Source organism: Ictidomys tridecemlineatus, unplaced genomic scaffold (assembly GCF_052094955.1).
Source record: "Ictidomys tridecemlineatus isolate mIctTri1 unplaced genomic scaffold, mIctTri1.hap1 Scaffold_851, whole genome shotgun sequence".
NCBI lineage: Eukaryota > Metazoa > Chordata > Mammalia > Rodentia > Sciuridae > Ictidomys > Ictidomys tridecemlineatus.
The window spans coordinates 12906-32067 of record NW_027526102.1 but is presented as its reverse complement, the minus strand read 5'-3'; the positions used below and the strand labels follow the sequence as shown (position 1 = coordinate 32067).

The 19162-nt window shown below is 40.1% G+C and overlaps 1 pseudogene; it reads left to right on the top strand.

Moving 5' to 3' along the window:
• The first annotated feature begins 555 nt into the window (after positions 1-555).
• On the top strand, positions 556-18997 carry LOC144374756 (transcription factor JunD-like; annotated as a pseudogene).
• Positions 18998-19162: the final 165 nt, after the last annotated feature.

Below are 19162 nucleotides of genomic sequence, written 5' to 3'. Positions count from 1 at the left end.
GGACGAAGGCAGGAACTCCAACAATGATGCTAAAGAAAATCCTGTAGCATTCCACTAAGAAAACAACCTTCTGAATAATTTAGTACATTACCTCAAGGTTTTTTTTTTTAAGAGAGAGTGAGAAAGGAGAGAGAGAGAGAGAATTTTTAATATTTATTTTTTAGTTCTCAGCAGACACAACATCTTTGTATGTGGTGCTGAGGATCAAACCCGGGCCGCATGCATGCCAGGCGAGCGCGCTGCTTGAGCCACATCCCCAGCCCATCTCAAGGTTTTTTACATTTGAAATAAGCCTTAATAGTACTCATTACTCATCAGCCTCCAGGTGTGGGAGAACCATTGTAGTTACTGGCCTTGGAAATGATCAAACTTCAGGGATGCTGGTAGCGTCTTCGGCCAGCTGTAGTGTCCCAGGCAGCCCCAGATGGCCCTGGGGAGAGTCCTGGTCTCACACTGCTTCCAGGTCAGGTTTGGATTTGGGATTTGGATTTGGGCGTCCTGCTCCCCAGGCGGGGAAGAGCTGACTGCCGCCGCTTGGAAAGTCCTTGGTGCGCCATGACTGGCTCGTGCACGTGGCAGCCTCCACGCCAATTCACGCACCCTCTGGTAACGAAAAATATTTAGTAGTAGTCTTTTGCTGCAACTTTTTTCCTGATAATCTTTCCTCCTCTGAACTTTTTTCTTTCTGACTTGAGTTCCTGGGCTTCCATCAACATGCCCTAACTGCTCTTGGTTCCACTGGGGTGCCTTCTTCCCTTAGCAATTTACTTAACACCTCTTCCATATTTTCATCACAAAGACAATACAATACACTGAGACAAAACAAGACACAAACATACTCTATCAATCTTCTCCATTTTCTCGAAATGGCCATTTTTCCTCTTGCCCTATCTGCCTAGGGACGAGCAGGTTTGCTCCCATCCTATCAATGGACAAGCAGCTTTTTTCCTCATCACTTACCCCCAAGTGTCTCAGGGCTCCCCGTAACGAGCCACCATCTGCTGCAGTCCGGCTGCAACAAACTGGGGGGGGTGGTGGTGGTGGTGACGAACTTGTGTATGTTGATACAGCAGGAGTGGAAGGCGTTTATTGTAAGACAGGAGCGGTATTTATACATTCCACACAGCTTATCTTAATTAGCATAAACTAGATACAGCAGTCAACCAATAAGGAATCTCCACACTTAATGGTTCACTGGCGTTACTTCACAAACCACTTCCTCTGGCATTTTGCCAGGCACCATCCAGACTTGTTTACAGACTCTAACATTTCTCTGGCCAAATGCCAGGTGCCATCCTGACTTGTTTACAGACTCGAACACTTCATTATAAAAATTCATTTGGTTTCTGAGTGTTTATTTCATGTTATACTATTTTACTAAATTTATTAGTCAAGAAAGTTTTCAGGTGATTTTTTTGGATTTTCTAAATATAGAAGCATGTCATTAGCAAATAGTGATAGTTTGATTTCCTGTTTTTCTATTCATTATGTTTAATTCTTCTAATTGTTTTGGATAGAGCTTCAAGGATGATATTGAATAAAATGGCAAAAAAAGGCATCTTTTTGCTTTTTTTCAATTTTAGAGGGAATGCTTTAATTTTTTCTCCCTTAATAATAATGTTTCTGAGGAGCCCCCACAGAAGGGCCAGGCACAGAGCCCACTGGCAGGGTGGGCTCAGGACTGACTGAGCAGGAGAGGGGTTGGGAGACCCCAGGCCCTGGCCACCCTCCCCCAGCGCAGCCAGCCTTCGGTGCAGCAGAGGGTGGAAACACTTTTCTATGGTGATGAGGCACTGAGAAGCCTAGGCAATAGCGTCAGTGGCAGTGGCAGCAACTTTGTGTCCCTGGCCCACTTGTCCCTGAGGCGCCAACTTGGGCGGCAGGCAGCGTGGTGAAGAATGATGCCCTGAAGCTGAGCCTGAGGGAACAGGTGCCAGCAGAGCCAGCTCTGGCCCCCCTATCTGCAAACTACACACACAATAGGTGCCCCCTGACAGCCTGCTCTCCAGCCCTACCTGAGGCTGCTCAAGCTCCTCTCTCCTGAGCTCGAGTGCCTCATCATCCAGACCAATGTGCTGGTTACCACTACACCAAGGAGCACACAGTTCCTCTACCCCAAGGTGATGGCCAACAAGAAGCAGGATTTCACCAAGGACTTTGTCAAGGCCCTGGAAGATTTGGAAAAGCAACACCAGCTTGGCGAGTGTGCAGCCCCACTGCTGCTGCTGCTGCTGCAGCAGCCTCTGCAGGAGGACTCTCTGTCAGGCATTGGGCGCCGCACTCTTACCCCCCAAGACTGACTGACATCAGTCTCCACGAACTTGAGCAGCTACAGGGGTGGTGTCGTGGGTGCTGCAAATGTCCCCTTCACCTCCAATCCCATTCCCTTCTCCCCGTTACTGCCACCCCCCACCCGCCCCCCATGCACTGGGGCCGCCATGCCTAGCTGTGCTCAAGGATGAGCCACAGAAGGTGCCCGACTTGCCAAGCTTCAGTGAGAGCCTGCGGATATCGCTCATCGACATGGACACATAGTAACAAATCCACGCTGAGGGCAAGCGCCTGCTCAATGGCATTGCAGCCTCCAAGTGCCCCAAAGGCAAACTGGAGCATCTCTCCCTGGAGAAGAAAGTGAAGAGGTCAAGAGCCAGAACACGAGCTGGCAGTCTACCAGGAGCCTGCTGACTGAGCAAGTGGCACAGCTCAAGCAGAACATCCTCAGCCATATAAACAGTGACTGCCAGCTGCTTCCCCAGCACCAGGTGCCCTTGTACAGAGCCCAAGCACTTGGCGCATGTGCGTCCCCCTCCTTGAGGGGCGGGCTCACAAGGGGAGGGAGATGGCTGAGCACCCTGGACTTGGGAGGGTTCAACCCTGGTGACCACCATCCCGAGGGTGCCCAGGACTCGGAGAGAGCCCGGTCCCCAGGGATTCCCATGGGTGCCCTGGGCTTGACAAGCTGGACCCCCTGCTCCTTTAGGGGGGTGGAGCCCATGACCTCCACCTCCCCACCCCCAACCCCCCACCCCACCCCCTCTTTTCCCTGCGCTGCTGCCAGGTGTTGCACAAACCCAAAGGTTGCCCCTTCCTACACACCACTGAAGAAGGGGGCTCTATGGGGCACAGCCTCCTTCCTGCCTTTTCTTTTTCTGTTTTGCTTTTGGAAAAGAGAAGAACAGAGTGTTAGATTCTGCCCTATTTATGTTTCTATTCGTGAACAAATGGTTGTGTGTCCCTGTGTGTTTCCTTGTTTTTTTTTTAATAAATGGGAAAAATAAAAAAAAATATGAAGCCTTTTCTTTGCTCTCACTACCCACTTTTGTTCTTCAAACACCCCTCCTCCCTGCTCTTTTTGTTCTTTGTTTTGGTTTTGCTAGGAGTCCACATTCCTGTTTGTAAACCTTTGTTCCCTGTTTTCTGTTTTCAGTAAAGTCTCCTTACTCCAAGAAGAAGAAGAAGAAGAAGAAGCAAGAGGAGGAGGAGGAGGAGGAGGAGGAGGAGGAGGAGGAAGAGAAGGAGGTGAATATTGTCCATGTGTTTACCATAGATAGTTTTTATAGTATTAAGACATATTTCTATTATACATAGTTTTCTAGTGTTTTGACTATGTATTTAGTCAAATGTTTTTTTCTGCATTTATTTGCTGAGGGCCATTGCCAAGTAGGAATGACACATCGAAATTTCCTTGCCAGCGTACCCCATGTTAAATGGGCTTGCCTTGGAATTTCGCTGTTGACATTGCATGTAAGGTGACCTTGCTCAAGGACCAGGGTGGATCTGGGTTTAGAGCTGATCAGGTCTGAGGAAGTATCCCGCTTCTTGAGTTTAAGGCATTCCTGGTTTAAGACAAGTTTAGGGCATTCCTGGTTTAAGACAATATGGGTTTTAGGAAAGTTGGAGGTTGAAGATTATTGCTGCTGGGAATAGGGTGTTCCTGCTGCTTGAGTTCCCGTTGAGTTCTTGTGAGATTCAAATGGGATTTGGAAAAAAGCCTTGTGGAGTAGGTGAATTGGGCTGGCAGATTTTGGATTTCCCCTGAACATGTGTGGAGGCCGGTGTGAGTTCAGGAAGAAAGAATTGCTGTTTGAATCTACAAAGCTGTGAGTGGCTTGTGATTCAGTGCCGAGCCGAGACATTGGCTTTTATAGAGATAATTTTTTGATTCTTTTCTTTACATCTATTTAATTAAAAAATATGTTTATTGATTTCCATGTATTGAACCAACCCTGCATCTCTGGGACAAAGCCCACTGATCATGTTGTAATATCTTTTTAAAATTATTTTGTATGCTATTTGCCATAATTTTATTGAGAATTATGACATCTCTGTTCATCAGGAATACTGGTCTGAAATGTTCTTTCCTTGATGTGTCTTTGTCTGGTTTTTGCATCAGGTTGATATCAGTTTCATAGAATGAGGTTAGAAGGTCTTTTCTATTTTCTTTTTTTTTTTAAAGAGAGAGAGTGTGTGTGTGTGTGTGAGAGAGAGAGAGAGAAAGAGAGAGAGAGAGAGAGAGAGAGAGAGAGAGAGAGAGAGAGAGAGAGAGAATTTTTAATGTTTTATTGTTTAGTTCTCGGCGGACACAGCATCTTTGTTGGTATGTGGTGCTGAGGATCGAACCGGGCCGCACGCATGCCAGGCGAGCGTCCTACCGCTTGAGCCACATCCCCAGCCCCGGTCTCTTCTATTTTCTATTTCATAAAATAATTTTAGAAGAATTGGTGTTAATTTTTTTTACAACTTCTTGTAGAACTGGGCTGAGAATTCCTCTGATCCTGGGTTTTTCTTACTTGTTAGGCTTGTGATAATCCCTGGCTTGTGAGAATTAATGTAATATACTCAAGATTTTATACTTTAGAGGAGAAATGCCTACTCTAACGTTAGCCTGCTTTAGCAAATGTTAGTCCTCAAGTAACAATATTTTTTGAACATTTTTTGTTTTCCCCAGAAGACTGACATCTCCAAGACTCCTTTCTTTAAACATGTATGTGAAAATGTGTGTGTGTGTGTGTGTGTGTGTATGTATCCAATGTTTTGTAATCACTTGGTAAAACTGCATTAAATAACACAGCCATCACATCAATTTGGGAACTTTACTCAAGCTTTTTAGCCTACATCTTAAATTTTTGATCCATACAACACTTTTAGCTATAATTTCTATCAGAGTCTCTACATGGAAATATAATGAGATAAAATATTTTAACACTCTCACTCTCCAATATTATAAAATTTATTTCTAATTAAATTTAATATTATTCATACTTTATATAATTCTCCTGAAATAAACAAAACACAAAGATATCAGCCAAGGGAAGTGACAAAGACTGCATGAGAGCAGGATGAAGATTATAAAATATTTCTGAATTAATATCTAAGTTCCATGAAAAGTTGAATCAATATTTTTCATGTGTGTGTATTGAGATAATTACTACACTAATACATTTAGGTGATTGTAGAGTAGGAGGATATAAGATACTATTGCAGTGTTAAGAAATAGGGAAATAAGAGGAGCTCTATCATGAACATCATGTTGAATTTTGCTGAAAACCCAAATGTGAAGCCTAGGGATGTTTTGTAGAAAGCAACAAAGTTAAGCAAATAGATCATCAGTTTTCTTGCTTCTGAGTACAGACTAGAAGGTAATAGTTTACACACATATTTTTAACAAATTCAATTAAATGCTTAATTTCAAGGGAAACAGGCTGTGGTTGAAGGAACTATCAAGTTCAACTTGCTCAACTGTCTTTAACACATCTATAACCAAGAATAAAAAATGACTATTTTCCATGAATAAAGTCAGTAATAACAAAGTTTTCTCAGATAAATGGCTACACATTGAATAATGTTGCAATATTCATTAACTCTGGTTCTGCTTACAGAATAGTCTCACAGTTCCTGAAAGACTCATGAGTACAAAGAAATATATACCAAGGGCTTATAGTCTTCTTCTTCAAAAAAAAATTCACTTTTTTTCCAAGATTTGGCCATCCTGACATCAATGTGTGGATTCAGATATTTGGGGCAAAGCTGTACTCTGATGATCCGGTTACCTTTTTCTTTTAAAATTAAAAAAAAATTCTGTAGAAAATGTTTACTTTACCTGAACACCCAAAGTCTGTTTTCATTCTTTGAAAGAATTTAAATTGTCTCTGAAGAGCATTTTTTTCTTGAAAGTTTTCAATGAACAAAATCATCCTTTGATATTTGGGTGAAAAATCAGTGAAAATTCCTTTGAAAGTTTGAATACTTCTCAGAAAAAGATAAAATACCTTTCTCTAAATTATTATAAACTGCTCTTATTACAGAAAAGTCAGTAACATAATAGAAAATAATTTGGTATTTATTGATGTTGTCTTTTTTTTTTTTTTGGTTGTTTGTTTTTGGTTGTGTTCCTCGCAAAAAAATGTGAGACCTCTCATTAGACCCTGGACGTGTATGGCTTGTTGTATAAGAAAATAAATTAAACAAACAATCAAACAAAAAAAAACTAATATTTTATGTGAGTGTGTATACTTTTAAAATATATTTATCAGGTTTTTCAACTAAAACCAATTCAGAGTAATGACACCTAATATGAATGGATATGCCTCCCATAGAGCTTTCTTTGTATATGACTGAGAAATATTTGATATAAGCAAAAAATCAAAATATTTTGTCAATAGTATTGGTATTAAGTAATTATTAATGGCAATGAATAGTTTAATTATTTATTAAAACACTAATTTTACAGTTTTTAAAGCATTGACAAAGAATAATGTAAATTTTCTTCATGATGGTGTCTTACAGAGTATATTCACTACACCAGAAGTCCCTGTTCTTCACCTCTTTAGCATCTTCTACTCTCCCTGATTTTTTGGCAATGTTTAACATTTTTAATGTTTTGACTTTTACATAATGTCACAAATATGGCATTTCAGAAAATATATTCTTTCTGGCAAATATAAATTTATGATGCCTACATTATTTTTATGTTTGAGAGTAAATTTCATTTTTTTAAAGTTTTGAATGACCCTCCTGTGTATGGATGTATCACAGTGTTTACATTAATAACAGGTAAATAGCTACTAAAGTCTCTCTTAGCTGCTTCCTGTTTTTGACAATCATGAATGAAGAAGCTATGGACATTTGTATGTGGGATTTGTGTGGACTTAGTTTTTAATTCCATTGAAATAACACTGAGAAATACAATTAGTGAACCATATTAAGTGTATATTGTAATTTTAAGGAGCTACCAAACTCTCTTCCACAGTGGCTGTCCAATTTTGTGATCTCAACAGCAGTGTACAAGAGTTCTTCTTGTCCACATCTTTGCCAGCTCTTGATATTGTGAGGTTTGAAATTTTGTAAATTTTATAGGTGTGTTTAATTTGTAATTTATTAATGACATATAGTATTCAGTATTTTTTTCTATGCTTTACAAATATATAGTTTGTTTTCTGAAGAATATATTTATTTTTTTCATTCAAATGTAAAACCATTGTATTAGGGTAATACCAAAATACAATAAAATATACATATATAATTCATATTTTGTCATATTTGGACATACCTATTTACCAATATAACAGGACCACAATCAAGTTTCTTACATTGAGAGTTTATGCATATGTTTCTTGGTGCCCTGTTGTAATTTCTACCTCTTGTTGTAATTTCTCCTCCTCCTACAGTGGGGCGAGGAGGCGGCTGGCAAACCAAACCAAAACAAAACAAAACAAAAAAACAAGCAAAAAAATGGACTGACTTTGTATTGTGATACATGATACAGTAAATTGTAAATCACACAAATTAATTGTGAGAGCCTTAGTCTGCATAGATGGTGACCTTGGGACAATCAGTCATTCCTCAAACTTAGTGTACTCATCTGTAAGATTAGAAGTCTTCCAATAAGGACTCAAGATAATGGAAAGATAAGGACAAAGTAAATAATGAATGTCTGACACAGAGAAAGCTATTGAATTCTGTTATCCAGTGTTACCATCCAAGCTTTATTCTGGTGATGCAGAGTACATGTGGGTGACTACAACTCCATAGTTTCTTTATTTTTATTATATTTTATTTGTTATTTTTAAATATTAATAATGATAGGAAATATTTTGGAATATTATGCATACAGTGAGTATAACTCATTGTAGTCAGAATTCTATATTTGTGGTTCTACATAATACAGTTACTCTGGTCATCTGTTCAAATACAAAGATAAGAAAGTTATGTCCAAATACATAGTTCATTTCTGTAACCTCTGGCTATAATTGTATAGACTTCAGTGTTTTCATGATTTTTTTTTCTTATTGGTGTTATTGAGGTTTAATTCTCATAAGAGTGCCCATCAAAAATTAAGTATTGACATTTATAATTTTGTGGTAAAATTACCTCAATTATCTTGTTTAAAACATTTAAATAACTGATTTAATTAATTTAATCTGTTAATCAACCACTTAAATGCCTTCCACGTCCCTGGCAACAAACTCTCTCCTTGCTAACTCTATGATTTTCTAATTTTGGATATTTAATATAAGTGTAATTATCTCTCACCCATACAATCAATAACTGATTTCTACATAAATGGATTAAGAAATAATCTGCTAATGTGCCCCTTTGGATGACATCCTAGGAAGAGACCCTTGTGGTAACCACATGGAGCTATGCACTTGAAGGAACTAACAGTCCATTTTGGGTTCAATGTGCCTTGGTCTCTGGCCAATCTAGATGGACATGTGCTTGGTGAAGTAGCAAATAGGGTGTCATATTGCAGAGGTGATAATCTGTTATGTGGACACAGAAGTATGGGGATGAGTGCTCATTGGAAGTGGAGTCTTCAGGGCATGAGTCCCAGAGAGATCTCAGCCTCTGGAAGCATAGGCTGTACCTATACCTGCAGGTGAGTACTGTACAGTAAGTTGGCAAGGATGGAAAAAGAAAACCTGTTACCTGGGGGCTTCCATGCCTCCTTATCCTGAAGAGCAAAGTATGAATGGGATTTGGCAGAAAACTCTTATATGTATGGTTAGTATTATGATGTGCTAAGGTATCACCTAGCATGCATGGGCATGTAAGAACAGAAAAGAATGGAGTCAGAATCCCTACATCAATTCATGTACACATACACACACACACACACACACACACACACACACAAACAAACAAATACACACATACCCTAAAAATATATCACAGAACTGAACACAAAACTAAAAAACTACAAAATTTTAGGAAAAAAACAGGAATACATCATTTTGGCCTCATATTTAGTAGTCGTTGCTAATATAAGGCACCAGTAAAGCAATAATGGAAGTAATAAGTAAATTGAACTTTACTGAAAATAAAAGCTTCTAAGCATCAAAGAATGCACTAAGAAATTGAATTGATAACTCAGAGAATGGAAGAAAATATTTGTAAGTCATAGAATATAACTCAGAAATGACTGTTCCCAAATATAGAAAGAACTGTTACAACTAAACACAAAGAAAATCCAATAAAATGTATCCAAAGACTTGGATGTGCACTTCTCTAAAGATCATTATGTTTGCAAAACAGTAATCATCTTATCATTTATCATTAAGGAATTGCAAATCAAAGTCATAACAAGAGACCACTTTATGGCTAGAAGGCTACAATAAAAGACATGGACACACTGTGACCTGGGGGAAAAATGTAAAGAATGTGCCTACTTTCTAGTACAGTCTGGTAACTCCTTCCATGTTAGTCACAGACTTACTAAATGACCCAGCAATCCTACTTTAATTGTACACCCAAGAGAAACAAAGGTATATGAGTATTCACAGCAGCGTTATTCAAATAGCCAAAAAGTACAAGTGACTCAGTCAACTAACAATACAGATTAATATATATGGCACTTCCATCTAATGGAATGTTGTTCTGCAATAGAAAGGAATGGAATACTGATGACATGCTATTATATGAATAAGCCTTGAAAATATTAGGCCATCTCAAAGAAGCCAGTCATAAAAAAGACAGGGTCTCACTTAAGGCTCTGATTTTATCCTTGATGAAGGAAGAGTCACTAGGTACTTTGTCCCAAGTGCAGACAGCCACACACCTCTCTAGGCACAGTTAGAGAAAGGTTTACTGAAAAGTTCTAAGGTGAAGCCAGGTTCTCAGCATGCTTTGCATGGTTCCTCCCCAAAGTTCCCTGATGTCACAATTCCTTTCAACACCTATTCTTCTAGTAGATCCTCCAGACAGAAGGCAGCATCTTCCAGGATATTTCTTGTCATGCCATGTCATTGCCCAGCCCAAACTTCTCCATTCCTGCCTTTCTCTGCACCTTGCCAGAGAGCCACTTTCAAGGTTGCCAGAGATCAATGCTCTAAGGCAGAAGGCCCTATAGCCTCTAGGAGGTGCTCTTCTTAGAGTCATGGGCTAATGGAAGAGAGGGGACTCAGGAAAAAGTGCATCATGTAATTTATATCACAGAATTTTCCTATGGGTATGTAAAGTATATACATATTTTGAATAGAGGTTTACATGTCCCAAAAGAAGGTGTCATTTCTTATTTTCAGAAATCTGTCACTTTAAAAAAACTCTAATAGAAGGCCACATTTGTCATATTTATGACCTTCATTCAGTTGTATGTTGAAAACAAAAGTTGTATGTTTTCCTCTGACCCAATATTAATATCGATAATGGCATAATGACTTATTCAATCAAAATTTCAGGCAAGGATTTATGAACAACTTGCCATAACCAACCAAACCCTCCCAAATGAATCCTCATATTAACACCTCACCAGGATGGATATCCCAGCATGTGGCACCATCTAATATACGTATTAAGTCACCTGCCATCCTCACTGAGAACTCACCTCTCTGTTCTTTTAGACTCACTGCTCCTTCACTGGAACCCCTCAGTTGTTTGTTTTCCATTTTAAATACTGTATTGTGATTAAAATAGACATGACATAAAATTTTACATGTTAACCATTTAAAAAATATATATTTTTTAGTTGTAGATGCACATAATAACTTTATTTTTCTATATGTAGTGCTGAGGATTGAACCCAGGACCTTGCATGTTCTAGGTGAGTGCTCTATCACTGAGTCACAACCTCAGCCCTCAAATTTTTTAAATGTAATTCTTTTACACAATATAAATACTCTCAGGTCCATAACATATTTGAGAAATATTGCTATCCCTGAATATATGAATTTAATTCATTTCAGAAAAAATTTTACCATATCTATTTTCTCTATTTTAGAAGAGTAGATGGTGGCCAAGTGCTAGGAAATACTTCTTCAGGCCTTTGGTAAAACCACTATAGAATCAAGGAATCCCTGTAATGAATAGAGTATTTGAAAATAATTCAGGCCTAATAGTTATTGGTTATCTATTTTTGGATTGTATTTATTTTATTTATTTTTTATTTTATTTATATTTTATATTGGTTATTCAAAACATTACAAAGATTGCAGAATCACATCAGTTACAAATCCACATTTTTACATAATGCCATAATACTAACTGTTGTATTCTGCTACCTTTCCTATATCCTCATTATATTTTTAGATTATTATTAGAGGTTATTAGAACATAATCATGGGCTGGGGTTGTGGCTCAGTGGCAGAGCTCCTGCCTTTCATGTGTGAGGCACTGGGTTTGATTCTGTATCCTATATATAAATAAATGAGTAAAGCAAAGTTCAATCAACAACTTTAAAAAGTCATAAATAAAATGCTTAATCATATACCTATAAGTTTCATTCACTTGTACTATATTTATCCACATTAGTCATGTAACAAAAGACTTTTTATTTAATTATGACAGCGTGAATATCAGGAGGAGAATTCCTCTTTAGTTATGAGAATTTTGATTTTTACAATAACAGCCCAATTATTTAGGTAAAGTACATGTAAACATGTACTGTATATATTACTTTTTTAAATACTTCCTTATTTTTCTATAAATTGCCAATTTTTAATATTGTTTTATTTTATTTTACTGTCATTTTTAGAGCTGTAAACAATGTTGGAACCTGATTCACTAAATGCTGTCATATTTAAAAGGGCCCTTCAGGTTTTTATTCTGAAGCTATAACTTTTTATAGGACTGTATCATGTTATTTAGGCATTTCAGTACTGTTTTCAACCTGAAATTATATTATTTTCAGTTTCTTGATGTAAAACATGAACTATACTAGCAACTATTCTCCTACAGTAGTTTGGGCAGAAGTAGTTCTTGATTAATATCAGTGGTGAATAGTCATCCCATTTTATAGAAACTTTGAATGTAGACTGCCATCCACTTATTTAGAGTGAGTAATGTTTTATGCTGGAAAGTAAAAATTATTTATAGGATTGATTTAACAACCAATGTTACTTTTGAGAGAAAACAGATTAGATTTATTGAACTTGTAGAGTTTCTTTTTCAAGGCCCAACTTTTTCCTCATTTAAATTAATTGTGGGCTCAAGTATCATTGAAAGTCTTCACTGGCCATCAATTGTGATAAAGCTACTGTTTATATTTAAGAAGAAAGTTATATAACTGTATTTATTTTAGACTTAAATATATAATCTTCACAAAAGACCTGAAAAAATTATTTATACTTGAAAAAAAGTTTTAACCACTAATTCTTAATTAGGGTATTTTAAATAAATGTTCTTTCTTGGTCTCTATCAGGGAAGCATCGTTCAAAGTGTCACCTCTGGACTGGTGCAGTTTTGGAAAGTATTATTTATTTGAAATGATATAGAAATTGAACATAAATACTTCAAACATGTTATAGTAGTTTAGCAAAGTCATTTTATGTTTATTGAATCTAACAATAACAAAATTTTAACTTATGTCTTTGTTTCTTTATTTCAGTGTCCTAATGATTTATTTGAATTTTACAAAACTCTCCCTGAGAACAAAACAAAGACTAGAACACTCACCATATAAGCATCATGTGTATGAAATAAAGAAGATGTAAGAAAAAATCAGGGACAGAGTGAACTTAAATTATGGTTTTCAACTCCTATAAGTTTTCTGAGAATTGTAATTTTTTTCTGTATTCAAAATCTCCTATTTCCATGACATGTTTAATTGTGTTTCCTGCCTTACTCTTAATATGCTCTAGTTATAACTTTTTTTAATGGAAAAAGTAGCAGATTTTTATTATCATTATCAATGCCAAACAAGACTTTAAATCAAAATCTTTCATTAAGCATAAAATTACTTTCACATTTGCTACAATCACAGTAAATAGGTTTCTTTATATAAAAAGACAGTCTTTGGAATTTAAAGTATCCCCAACTGAGATTACATATTTAAAACTCTGTCTGTTGCTCATATAATAGTGGATTACTCAAATTAAATGTTATACTCTCTTAAATAAGATAAAATGAAAATAATTCACTCATAAGATTTATAAACCATCTTTATTTATAAAATACTATCCTAAGAATTATAATATCATCAAGCTTCAATTGAAGAAAAGTTATAATCACTTAAATAAAAGCACTTATGTAAACTAAAAATGAGAACTATATTACTTTTGAAGGCAGATAAAAAATTATTGTCAAGTTTCTTGTTGTACTTCTGAATGTTCAGTAGCAGACTCTTTTGAAGGTGGAATCCACCCTGAAGGGAACTCACCTCTACTTTCAGAATGCAGGGGAGAGAGGAAATCAAGCTCTGGGGGGAGATAATGAAGAAAATATCATGGTCCCATTGAGAATGGAGGGGGTGGTGGACTTGGTTGGAAAATATTCTTGAGATGCTCCATACATGTTTCCTGGAGGAGGTGGAAGAAAAAAAAGGTCCTCTTCTCATGAACGTACTCCTTGGATTCATTGGAAACAATGGACGTTTGATAGAAGGGAGAGGTAAGAAAGCAAAGCCAGAGTCAGTTGCTTGGTTTTCAGCAGGGAGAGATTAATCAGTTTCATTGGAATCACCAAGATCAACTTGGTATCCTTTCTACTGGCTTTCATTTCTGAAAATGAGGCCCATCCAATTAATCCAAGTGCATCATATTGGAAATTCTGACTTCTGCTTATCAAGATGGTCTACTACCATAATTAGAACAACATCCATCTTGCCTTTGTAGAGGAAGATGTGGCTGGTGGCGGAATCATTATCCTATGGGCCTGTTCCCATGGAGGTGCCAGGGGCCCAGCACCAGAAGGTGCTCTCTGAAGATCACTTCACAAATCACAGCTTGATTCTCTTTTTGAACTGCTGATAAGATGGTCCAGAGGATTCTCTGGGCCCCTTGGCCTCTTTCTCCTCCCAATGGCACCAAAGGTGAGAGTATGAGTGGACTCTTCTTTTCCGAATGAGAAGGTCTTATTTCACATGAAGTTTGACTCAATGGTAAGGAACTATTTGGGGAATTCTGTCTGCCAAAGACTGAATTTGAAACATCAAGCACAGAAGGATATTCTACCACAAGTTTAAATTTGAAATCCATTTCAGTTTATTTTTGTCTATTGAGAGCATTTTGTTTCCTTAAATTATTGAGGTATCTTTCAGCATTCTGAGCTGCCAACACATCATGTGCTTTTTTTTTCATGGTAAATAAAGTGTGCCTGATAAGAACAAATGGTTCTCTCAAATTCTTTAAGATCTTTGTCTTGCTTTCTATAGGTCTCCAGTGGTTTAATTATATGGCTGATCTTTTCCTCCACTTTGGAATGTTTCTCCTCTTGCTCTACCTGGTAATTTTCTTCTCTTATTAATTTCCTTTGGAGTTTCATTACATTTTATTGATATAGTTCCATCATGACTTTAAGTCTATGCTAAAGATTCTGATTTTTAACTTTCAAATTCTGTATTTTCTGCTTGCAAAGTGTGCTGTATGTATACACATGGATGTATAACCAATGTGATCCTGCAATCTGTACACGTGGAAAAATGACAATTTATATCCTATTTGAATCAAATGTATGATATGTCAAGATAATTGTAATGTCTTGAACAACTAATAAAAAATAAATAAAATTTTCAAAAAAGAGAATATAAAAAAAGATGCTTGTTCTGTCTTAAGATTGTTAATGTTCTATAAGGTCTTCCTTTGTTTTACCTACTTCAGATAATAAAGTAAAAATTTTATTTCTTTCTCTAAGCTTTTAAAAGAGGCACTTAACTTAGCAACATAAACCAGTTTTTAAAGCTCCTTTTGGCTGATCTTCTAAGGGAGCACCAATTTCTGATTCACTTTCCATTTCCAATTCCAAGTTACCACCATCTGTTAGCACTTCTCCAAGCACAGGAACCTAATCTTTCATTTGCAGCAACTGTTCATTCAGAGACCTAATGTGATTTTCTTTATTTTTTAAAACTTGTTCTGCATGTACTTTAGAGTGTTCATATGCCGTTTATTAAGGCAATTCAGTTTTTCTTTTCATACTTCAACTTCTTATAAAAGCTATTTTTGACTTTCCTGAAGTTGGGGATTTTTATTCAAAGAATTTTTTTATTGCTACCATAACTCCTTCTTTATTTATTTGACATATTCTCGTTGTTTTACTTTCAGGTATTTGTGATTTGAGGAATTTTGATTTATCTACTAGAAACCTAATTTTTTATATATCCCACTATCAATTCATCCTGTTGATAATGTTTAGTTTTCTCTTCTTGTAGCTCTTTTTCTAGAACGAATATTTCATCCTCAGGTTTAGATACAGATCTATTCAGGTTTTTATATATTGCCACCAAATTTTCTGCTTTTATTGACTCTTTCTCCAAAGTGGCATCCTTTAAAGATGACTTTAAGCCATATCCACAATATAAAGAGCTCTTACAATTCAATAATAAAAGATGACATAATATAAAAAGGCCAAGGATACAAACAGATATTTCTACAAAGATATATAAATAGCCAATAAAACACAAAAAATGCAGTCTCACTGGCCCTTGGCAAATGCAAATCAAGTGAGAAGCCACCGCACACCCACCGGGACATCTACGGTGGACAGTAACAGATGTCAAGTGGCATATGGAAAAACCAAGAGCCTCAGACATTCCTGGTAGGAGTATGGCAATAAAACCATCTTACTGGCAGTTCCTTGGAAGGTCAGAGGTGCTGTGTGACACAGCAGCTCTACCTCTCCACACAGATCCAAAAGAAAGAAACTGCAGTTTCTACACATCTGCGGCAGCATCACTCCTACAGCCAAACCTCCCAATGGGCTGGGGCTAATGAATGCACAGATCCATGAACTGGTGAAGGCCTCATGCAGTGAGAGCTCCTCAGCCACAGGGGATTCAAGGGCCTGGAGGATAAGAGTGAATCCTGTCAGTCACACCCCACACAGCCACAGATGGCTAAGGGACAGAAAGCAGCCTCCCACTGCCTGAGGTCAGGGTGATGGATGGGACGCAGCAGCAGAGCGGCTGTGGATGGCTGACAGGGATGGGGGTTGCAGTGTTCTAAAACCGACTGTGGTGGCAGCCTTGAGATTTTGTGGACACACTAAGCACTGCTTGAGTTTTCCAGCGTGTGGGAGCTGCATCTCACAGAGGGCTGTTCAAAGCCCCACCTGGGACCAGGCCATAGGCTCCCACTGGGATCTGGCCAGACCACTGCCTATGGCCTGGCACTTATGGCCTGGAGCTAGCCTGGCACAGGAGACGCTGGGCTCCCTCCTTAGCCCCACACAGAAGAAAACGAGGAGGCCAAGTCCGCCATCCAGACTCACCACCTAAGACTTTTAAAAAAGACTGGATGTTGCAGAGGCCCACGCCTGTCACCTCAGCAGCTTGGGAGGCTGAGGCAAGAGGATCGTACCTGGAGGCCAGCCTCAGCAAAAGAAAGGTGCTAAATAAGCAGCTCAGTGAGTTTCTGTCTCTAAATACATTGGGTGGGGGGTGGGCCTTGAAGCCAGGTGCTGCTGGGGTGGACACTTGCTGGCTCTGACCTAGGCAGGTCCCTGAGTCAGGACAGCCCCACGGGCTCTCAGCAAGTCAAGACTTCCCACTGCCCCCGAGTTCCCATGTGCGAAGCCAGGAGAAGAAGCCCTCAGCCAACACTGTACCTTCTCCCCCTGTCCCTCATGAGCCCTGGGGTCAGATGTGGGTCTGTGGGGCAGGGAGTGGGAAGGTCCCCTTGGGAGCAGCCTGTGGGCAGCAGGTCAGAAGTCGCCGACAGTGTGCTCATGTCTCAAATACTCCTCAGCCCCCGCCCCAACCCCATGTTGCCTAGAACCTTGGCTCCTGGCCCAGTCCAGCATTGGTCATAGCCCAGCCTGCCTCTGGGCTGCACCCTCCCTGGACACCAGGTCACAGCCCCTGCTCCTGTGCTCGGGGGGCAGCAGCCATGTCCCTCAGTGCTGCTTGACTATGACCCCAGGTCTAGGCACCAGAGTCCTGTTCTGGAGACCACGTGGCTCCATTCCCACAGGTAGGTTCTCAGATCAGAGCCACCTTCCCTTGGAGCTTTCTCTGGGGCTAGGGGTGGACAGAGCAGCACTCTCTGTAGACACCTGCTGGCCAGGCCAGGGGCCCTAGGGGGGGGGGCTGTGAACAGGGCTCCCCAGCAGGGGGTGCCATGTATCCATGTGGAGCCCTCGGCCAGCGAGGTGGGACCAAATTAGAGGACCCCGTGAGGGGACTCAATAAGGCGGACCCAGTGAGGAGACCCAGTGAGGGGACTTGTATAGTATCAGGTGGTGGCTGCAGAGCCCCCAGCCCCAATGCCACCCAGGGTTCCCTGAGCTCCCCCAGCAGCTGGCCATGCTGGCACCAGCTGCCCCCAAGTCTGTAGGAGGCATTTTCGCCCTGATCTTTTTCAGTCATGTCAGGGGACTTGAGGGGACCACACAATGCTGCCCATGAGCCTGGGTCATTCACTCAGATCCCAAGGGCAAGGGAGCCGCCAGTGGCAGGGACCCATGGGTGGCCTGAAGCTGTGGTCCCCTAGCTACTGAGATGGGCTTCTCCATCGAGAGCCACTGAATTTCCCACTGTCTGTCACTCAGCAGCAAGTCTGGGCAAATGGGGAGTCACTTCTGGCTCTAGCCATCCTGAGTCACTTGGACCACAGGGTTTTTTTCTAATTCCTACCCCAGCATGCATTCTTAGGGATTCATCCCCATGGACCTTGGCTGCTGGGATGGAAGAGGCCCTCCTGCCACCTGTGCTGAGCAGGCCCAAGACCAGCTCCTGTTGAACCAGGAAGACAGAAAATCCCAGGAGCACCACCTGCCCACTTCAGCTGCTGGGCCTGAGGGAAGGCAGGGAGGCTTCCACCACAGGAGCCCAGGAAGGAATGTCCCCCAGCTGTGGCACAGATAGCAGAGCCACTGTGCTAAAGATGTGTCCACACCACTCTGCACCAGACTCCCTGTCCCTACAGCCTGGAGCAGCTGTACTCAAAGGCAGGCTGAGGCCAGGCAGGGGACCAGAGGCCCCACTGTGTCTCCAGGAAGGTCTTACTGTCTTTACTGGTTTTGTTCCTGGAGAGACCTGTGTTCTCCTCAGTGTTTAGAGCAGCTCAACTCCCAGTAGCAAAGCTACAGAACCAGCCTAGGTGCCCCAGAGCAGATGGATGGATAAAGAAACTGTGGTCCCTATACACAGTGGAATATTACTCAGCCATAAAGAAGAATGAAATGATGACATTTGAAGTCAATGGATGGAGTTGGAGAAGATCGTGCTGAGTAAGTAAGCCAATTCCAAAAACCAAAGCTGAGTGTCCTCTCTGACATGCAGATGCTGACTCACAATAGGGGAGAAGAGAAGAGAATTTCATTGAATGAGACAACGGGAAGGGAGGGGAGGGACTGGGAGAGACAGGGGAATGAATGGACCTCACTTTCCCATGTTCACATAGGAAACACACCTGCTGGCCAGGCCAGGAACCCTGGCAACAACCAGGGATACCCCACAGCAGGGCAAGCCGCAGGAATGAAAATAACATCCCGTGTAAGTGACATTGCAGGATACACACTGCTGTCACAGGGAGCTAAGAAGAACAAATTCACAGACAAACCTGTGTTCCCACCTATGAAAAGGGACAAGGTGCGATGTCATTCAGCGTTCTCATTAAAGATGAAGTGAGCTCTGCTGGCCTCTGGGAGCCAGTGTGAGGGATCCAACACTCAGGACACCAAAGCAGCCCCACCTCTTTAGTCCTTTGCTCCCCACAGGAATGTCCAGCCTCAGAGGCCTGCGGAGACCCTGCCTATCAGGGACAGGGCAGTTGCTTCTTTCAGTCCCCCTGCT